At 40.0% G+C, this 7,640-nt stretch overlaps 1 long non-coding RNA gene across 1 annotated transcript in view; it reads right to left on the bottom strand.

Moving 5' to 3' along the window:
• The window catches only part of LOC108446797, a 38,067-nt gene extending 34,175 nt beyond the window's left edge, over positions 1 to 3,892 (bottom strand). The window contains exon 1 of the long non-coding RNA XR_001862099.1: positions 2,841 to 3,892. This is a non-coding gene — a long non-coding RNA (uncharacterized LOC108446797). The remainder of the gene's footprint in view (positions 1 to 2,840) is intronic.
• Between the last annotated feature and the right edge of the window lie 3,748 nt (positions 3,893 to 7,640).

Genomic DNA, 7,640 nt, shown 5'->3' with positions numbered 1-7,640 from the left:
AAATCATGTAGGCTTAGATCCCAAGGGCTGGGAAAAAAATAAATCTGCTCTAGTTCTTCTACATAGAGAGTCAGGCAGATAATACTTTTAAAACAAACTTTGTCTGAGAATTTCTCCTTTGGAAGCTGAGATCTCTTTGAAGGCTGTAACCTGGTGCTCAGAACATGGTCTACTGCTGCTGGCTGCAGATTTGAGCTCTTTACCACCACCTGATGGGAACACATCTATGGAAATTTGTGAAAGCATTTAGCAGAGGAAGTGCATGCACATTTCTGCAGTTGTCCATTCATGGACCTTTACGTATTCTTGCTATAAAAATCAGTAAGACACTTAAAGATACTTAAAAATTAATTACAGCTGAATGCAACTTCTGCATGAGAGGGAATAAAAGACAGGATCTAAGTATCACATTTACTATGTGTATATGGAGCTGTAGTCTATTCATTTGTCTAAACCCCTTTTTGAATTAATCACCTTGAACTGCCTTTCTTCCCCTGCCTCTCAGTCTCTGTCCCAGAGCTGCATAAATTGTGGCCTATTAACTTTTCAGTCTTCATACGTAACTTTCAAATTTATTGTTTTATTTGGTACAAGAGTAAGCTAAGTATTCTTTTCTTCAACAAATTCTTCACTTGTTGAATTATTGTTCAAGAAAAATCCACCCTTGAGAGTCTCTGTTCCAGCCCTCCTGAAATCTAGCTACCACCTTCAAACACAAGTTAACTTTGCCTGCATTTTAAGGAGCTCAGCATAGGGGTTTTCAAATGCTGTATCTTTGAAGAAGGTCCTAGGAATGTTTTCTGCCAACACAGTGATTAAAAAAACAGAGGTGAGGACGTTTTCCAAAGCTTCCCAAGACCTGAAATGAGCCGAGGATGGATGGACCCTCTGCACCTCTTCACCAGCCAATGCATCTGCAGAACACTGTAGGCTTGGTAGTAATGCACCCAGGTGCCCAACACTCTTACAGGCAACATCTGCTGCCACACGTGGTCAGACCCCAGCTTTTGGCAGAGCTGCTGCACGGTGTGGGAAAGGTGTAAGTTGTCAAAGCCACTGTGCAGCGGCAGGTGCCAGCTTTGAGCTGAATAACCACCCATTAATCGCCTGCACATTTCTTCCCCTCAAGGGCTATCTCTGAAAGAGAACAAGACAGTCATTCCCAGCGAGGAAGTAACTGTGAACACACTTGGGAAATGCATAATTGCAGCATGATCCTAATGTAAACAAGAGGAAAGAAGTCACTGAACTCAGGATGACGAGATCTTTTCCATCAGCTCTTGTTTTGTGAGTGCCGCGCCCATCACATCCTCACTGGCCTATAGGTGTGTGGCAGCATGTAACACTGCCCAAGGCAGGAGGGTTTCAAGAGATGTTTGGTGAGGTGTTCCTGAGCAAAAGAGGCTGCTGTGAATGAAGCCACAACCCTGGCAACAACTCCAATCAAGTTCAAAATCAAAACCTGTCCCCCCAAAAGAGATGTAGTTTTGTGGGCTCAACACCATGAGATGATTCAATGGTTTCTCCTGTGTGCTGGAAAGGGAATTAGCTGTGTTTCCTAAATGAACTACCAGTCAAAACATACCTCAAAAATCATATCCAGCTCCCACAGTCAATGACAAAGATTGCAGCCCACAGCTGCCTACACTGCTCTATGACCTTTACCTAACAGATGGAATTTCCCACTGTAACAAGGACAGTTCTATGTTTCCATTACAGGCTGAAAAAACCAAGCATTTCCTTCCCCATTTCTGTAGTATGGAGCAGAGTTCAATACAGCATAGAAGAGCAGCCTCTCTTCCTTTTCAAGTAGCTCTACCAAGCACATGACTTTGCAACTGAAATAATTAGCGTTATCATAAAGAATCTCAAGCTGTCAGTGCTTTATCTTTACAGTCTCCTTAATGTCAAAGTAGTTTCTTCTAGGAATTTAATTCCTCAGGTTTAAGACTTCTTAGTCAAAAATGCAAATTAATGTCAGCATCTTCTTAAGGTATAGAAAAGCATAATTTTCTAAAGCTAAGGTTAGATTTTTGAAGTTGACAGTCTTGTTACCTTTTTAACTTGCATTCTCTTATCAATATATTGCCTATATGAATAGCATTCTCTCAATTGCATCATTTGTACAAGATTATACAAAATACATCTCTATAAGAATCTGTATGATTTTAAAATTGCAGGACTGTTTACTGCAAATAAATTACAGTGGAATGTAACCACAAAATAAAAGGGAATAAAATGTGGTCTCTACACTTACATATGAATCATCTTTCTCTAATACCTAAGTGAAGATTATGCTCTCAATGACTGTTTAGTTAATTTCTTTATCCAAATTAATCGACATGGGTACAAATTACTGTGAAATGCAATATGTTTTCACTAACTTAAGAATCCTTTAATGTCTGTAATGCATGTGAATTTGACCTATTCCATACAGCCCTGTTTTCTGAAAATTGCAGTCCACTGTGACACAAATGATGAAAACACCTCCTCTAATAAAAAGATGGCTGCGTAACACTAGGGGTTTCCCTTGCAGTGTGTTATTTCCTGGAAACACTCCTGGACAAAAACCTGGAAATAATATTTCCTGTTCTTTTTTAAAGCATCTACAAGAGGTAACTCGAATACAGTTGTTGTGGGTCAGACAGTATTTTTTAAATTTTCATAGATTTCTTTTTTCTTTCTCTTTATAGCTCAATGTTTTGGGGTTGCTAGACTGAACTCTAAGAACAAGAATAGCGCAGTGTTTCATCTGGGACGACAACCAAACAAACGCTGACATTTTCACACATCTGAAGGCCTTTTGTCAGCGCGTGCTGTTCTTACGTAAGTCATCTCACCTCCAGCATCCAGCTTCTGCATAAATGAATCTCTGACTTCCATCCTTTCCAGGATATCTTTTTGCTTGATGGGAGAGGCCGCTTTTTCTTGTAAGTCAGTGTTTATCTCTGTGCTGGGCCACAGGTTGATGCCTGTCACGGTCGCTTCGTACCACGAACACAGCGGTGTCTCCGCGTACGGAGAGGATGTTCCGGAGCAGCGCCGACACCGCCGAAATCCATCTCTGCCTCCTGGGATGCGCTGGCGGGAGCAGGAGGTGCAGCAAGCCGGGCTGCCCAGGAGAGGGGGCTGGCTGCCCGACCCGCCAGCTCTTCCCGAGCCTTTCCCGGGAGAGGCGGAGCCCCTGGAAGCCTGAGCTGCGCCTCACCGACAGCGGCTCCCGGGCTCCTTAACAGCGCGTTACATGCTGTGGAATATCCCTTTGGCCGGTTCGGGTCAGCTGCCCTGGCTGTGCTTCCTCCCAGCTCCTCGTGCACCTGCTCCCTGGCAGAGCATGGGAAACTGAAAAGTCCTTGGCTCAGAGTAAGCAGTGCTCAGCAACACCTAAACCATCAGTGTGCTATCGACATTACTCTCATACTGAATCCAAACCACAGCGCTGTAACAGTTACTAAGACGGAAATTAACTCTATCACAGCCAAAAGCAGGGTATGTGCTTTATATCCCACTCAAGCCAGAAGGGCCTTTACAAGGGACTAATCTGAAGAAAAAGGTGCTGTGCCAGGTCCTGAATGGTAGCTTCAGAAAGAGCATCTCATTTTGGAGTGACTCACGTAACAATACCCAGCTGAAAATGAATCCGATATATCAATGAAGTCCATGTGTATTATTTTAGAAAACAAACCTAAACTGCATGGGAATTGCACAAGAAAAAGCCGTTGTAGGAACAATAAAGGAGGTGGAAAAGAGTACATGTCATTTTCCAGATAGGAGTGAGTTAAAAAAACAGAATACACAATCTTCCAAAAATTTGATTACAGAAAATCAAAAGATGGATTCTGCGGTTTATTCTGTTGGTTTTGTGCATATTGTTTTGGCAGAAAGGACTGTATATATTTTAAAACATAATACCAAGCTATGTGACCATGTGCTAAAGCATGGAGGAAAACTAAAAATAAAGGATGAGGTTTAATCATTTCAAATTTTCAGTTTCCTTGCCACTTGCATAATTCTCTTTGTCTCATTTTTCATTTGCATGATGTAGTACTTTTTCATCCACTCACTCAGAATTCCCCACACGTGTTTTTTTCAGAAAAGCATTTGTCATTCAAACAGTAACAATATATTTTATGTTAGTGGTGTTCCTATTAGGTCATCTTTAAAGAAAAACAGACAGGAGGAAGAGGGGAGAGGAAACAAGGGCTAGAGGAACCTACTCACTCCAAAGCAATTTAAGATGAAAATACCAGACAGCAGCTTCTTCAGCAACACTTTAAATGGTTTTGAATGCCTTTTGCCAACACACCCTTCAAAGTAATAATTTTGGTGAAGCAACATGTCAGCATTTTCAACCTTTTTATACCTGACACTGCTTTACACATTATTTCCTTAAAGTTCAGTATTTTTATGTTCAGAAAATGGTCTTGGGCATAACTGGAGGCTGAGAACTTTGCACATACGCAAATTATCCATTAAACAGTTGGGGGTTTGTTATACTGCATCGTTAACCTAAATCTAAAATTTGACAAACATTGACTCTCTACTGAGATGATGATAGTCATACTGATAATATCATAACTGCAAATCTGTTTATTGAAGGTTACAACTGTACTTTGTTAGTCTGCTGTCTCAGGCTTTGCAGGATGAACATTATAAATATTCCCTGGGTAAAGTCCAGTTTGGTGAAAAAGTTGCCTTGCTTACATAGCAGTTCTGTACAATAATCTAGACATATTTCCTCTTCTAGCAGAATAAAATGTAACAAAGGGTCACTCTTAAAATCTCTGGTCAAGGGTGGTGGGGTTTTTTTTCTTTTCCTAATTTTTTACTTCTCATTTTTCACTTAAACATTTTAGTTTCAATAGATCTAGTCACATGAATGGCAAAAATAATGTCTCTCTTTTAAAGCTTCATGAAACTACCAGATCTGTATTTGGTCCTACAAGCATATAAATATATTCCTAAGGTTAACATTAGTAGATATGTTTTCATGTATAAAGAAACTTGTTTAGGTGGAAACCATGGACAGTTAAACACAGATATACATAAAAACAGATAAAAGAAAATTAAGCATATATAGTAGTTTATGCACAAAAATATAGCTAAAAATGGGGCAATTATTGATGTATATAGGGATTGCAAATAGAAGTTTTTCAGGAAAGACAAACAGATACTTTTAGTTACAGGTATTGTGTTTATCATCAGTTTCTAGCAAAAATTAACTGTAAAAAACTTCATTAAATGTTTGAAATAGCTTATTTTCCCCTCTCATTAAACTCAGAAACTCTAACTGTGGGTGAAAGCACTTTTCCTGGGACAGAGAGACTTGTTATGAAACAAAAAAGAAGCACAATCGGAAAAAGTAATTTTTTCATGTGTCAAACAGGTCATCTGTAAATGGAACAGAGAGGAATTGATGGGGGGAAAATTATTCAAACATAATACTATTCATTAGAAATATAAGGCAGTAGAAATGGAAGAGGCAGGGTTTGCAGAGAGATAAATGTGAGTGTGAATGGCCAAAAAATAAGAAATTGGCTCATAAACAGCCCAGAAGCATTCTGTGTCCTCAAAGCACTTTCCAAAAGCCAACAGAAATTCAAAATGGTCTTTTGTTTAAAAGTAAAGTACAGCATTTGTTTCTTCTTCCCAAGTGAATAAGCTCTTATCTTTAAGATAGAATTTGTCTTGTGTTGATGACAGGCAAGAGCTCAGAGAAGAACATTTCTGTCACTGATCTGACTAGTGAACTGCTGTGGGTTACAGTCTAATAAAGTTCCCATTAACATCAGAGACAGGGGGATTTTTGGACTGTTTCTTTTCCAGGGAAGGAGAGGTTCTCCTTAGAGCATAGGATCATAAAATAATGATTCATGTGCATGTTAGAAATTTGGAGACTTTTATCATTTGATAAAACACGTGTAGGAGGGAGTTAGCTAATTTCATGGAACAAAAATAATGCCTTCAAAAGCAGCATGTCAGCCTGTTAATATGGTTACTATGGTTGTTACAAAATATGCTGAACAGTGCTGTTCAGCCGCTGCAGTGATTATTAAGCAGCAATTACAGCTTGCACTAACGCCATCACATTATCCTGGGAAAAAAAAAAGCCAACTCTAAAAATAATGTGCTTTATTTCAATACCTGACAAATGCTTGGAGCTTGGCTTCTGGTTTCATGTCATCATTTTCTTGCTGCAGGGTGAGCTTAAAGTTCATACAGTGGGGGTTCATTCACTTAAACTGAACCGTGTCACAGAAGAAAGAATTAACAACAGCTTTAACACTGGAGTGGGGTAGCTAAGTTATGTGACAACCCTAACTGTATACTTGCCTTGCAATTTCTTAGTCAAGTGATTTTTTTTCTTCCTGTCCTATTATTGAAATACTTAATCTCATCCTATCCATATTATCTATTTGGGAGGCAAACTGACCACCTGCATTGCAAGCTGCTTCACTCTTCTTGAAGAAGGAATAGACATTAAGAGCTCACAAACTAGAGAAGCTGAGGTATTGGCTCAGCTAGCCAGGGATGTCTTTGGCTGTGGATTTGCACCTTGAGATTTGAGAAAACCCCTCATGCGCAGGAATATGAACCTCCATCACATCCTGACATGTATTTAAGCAGTTCCTTTGATTTCAAAGGAGATCTGGGGGTGTAATGTCTTTGAACATCTTAGTGTCTATCTTCAGGCACTATGTGTAACTACTGGAATGTGTGTGTATATTCCGTTGCAGGCACCAACATACGCATTTCGACTGTTTGCCACAGCATGAGAAGACGGGAGGAAACACTTGAGACACTTGTATCAGAAAGTGGCTCACCTTACCTCCAGCTACTTGATGTAATGAGTCACGCTGGAGATAACTGTTGCAGTGCCCACACTCCACCTTAGAGCAGTAGCTGCTGTGAGAACAATTAGCTGATGTCCCAAAGCCAGGGCGAACACCAAAGACCTGTGACCTGCCTTAAGTGAGACACTCTGCCTTTAGACGTCCTCACTGCTCGGGTGAGGGATCACACTGAAACAATCACCCACCTTTCAGCCCTAGCACAGTTTAGGAAGCTCTGTATCACAACCCATCCCCAGAAAACCAAGATACAAGAAATTATTCTTGTTCCTTCCCAAAATCCCTTCCACAAGTATTGAAGACTGACACATTCTCTTTCCAAAGAACAGCATTAATAAGCTCTCAGGCACATTTGCCTCCATTTGGCATCCCTCTTGCCCTCCTCCTGCCACAGTAGGAGGCTGAGTAATCTTTAGAAAGTAATTTACATCATGTGGCTTTATAAGATTTTACTTATTATCTGTCAAGTACCAATAGCACTTTTGAATAGGAAATTACATTTCCTTCAGCCTCAAAGAAGTACTCAGCCTCAAAATGAATCCTGATTGTCTTTCTCCAGAAAGAAGGAATATAAACCTGAGAATAAGCATATCGAGAACAAGACTGAAATATTAACCTGTACTGGTTGCTAGCTACTTATTCTGCCAAGGAACCTATTATTGACACACACTTTTTACAGAGGCAGCAGAGTCAAAGACTGAAAAATACTAACCTAAATACAAGCAGAGGAAAACCAAATGAGGAAGGCTTTAGGATGTAAATGATGAGTACTGTTACTGTGCTTCTCTT

The sequence above is a fragment of the Corvus brachyrhynchos genome, unplaced genomic scaffold (assembly GCF_000691975.1).
Source record: "Corvus brachyrhynchos isolate BGI_N302 unplaced genomic scaffold, ASM69197v1 scaffold94, whole genome shotgun sequence".
NCBI classification, from domain to species: domain Eukaryota; kingdom Metazoa; phylum Chordata; class Aves; order Passeriformes; family Corvidae; genus Corvus; species Corvus brachyrhynchos.
This window is presented reverse-complemented; position numbering and strand designations above follow the sequence as displayed.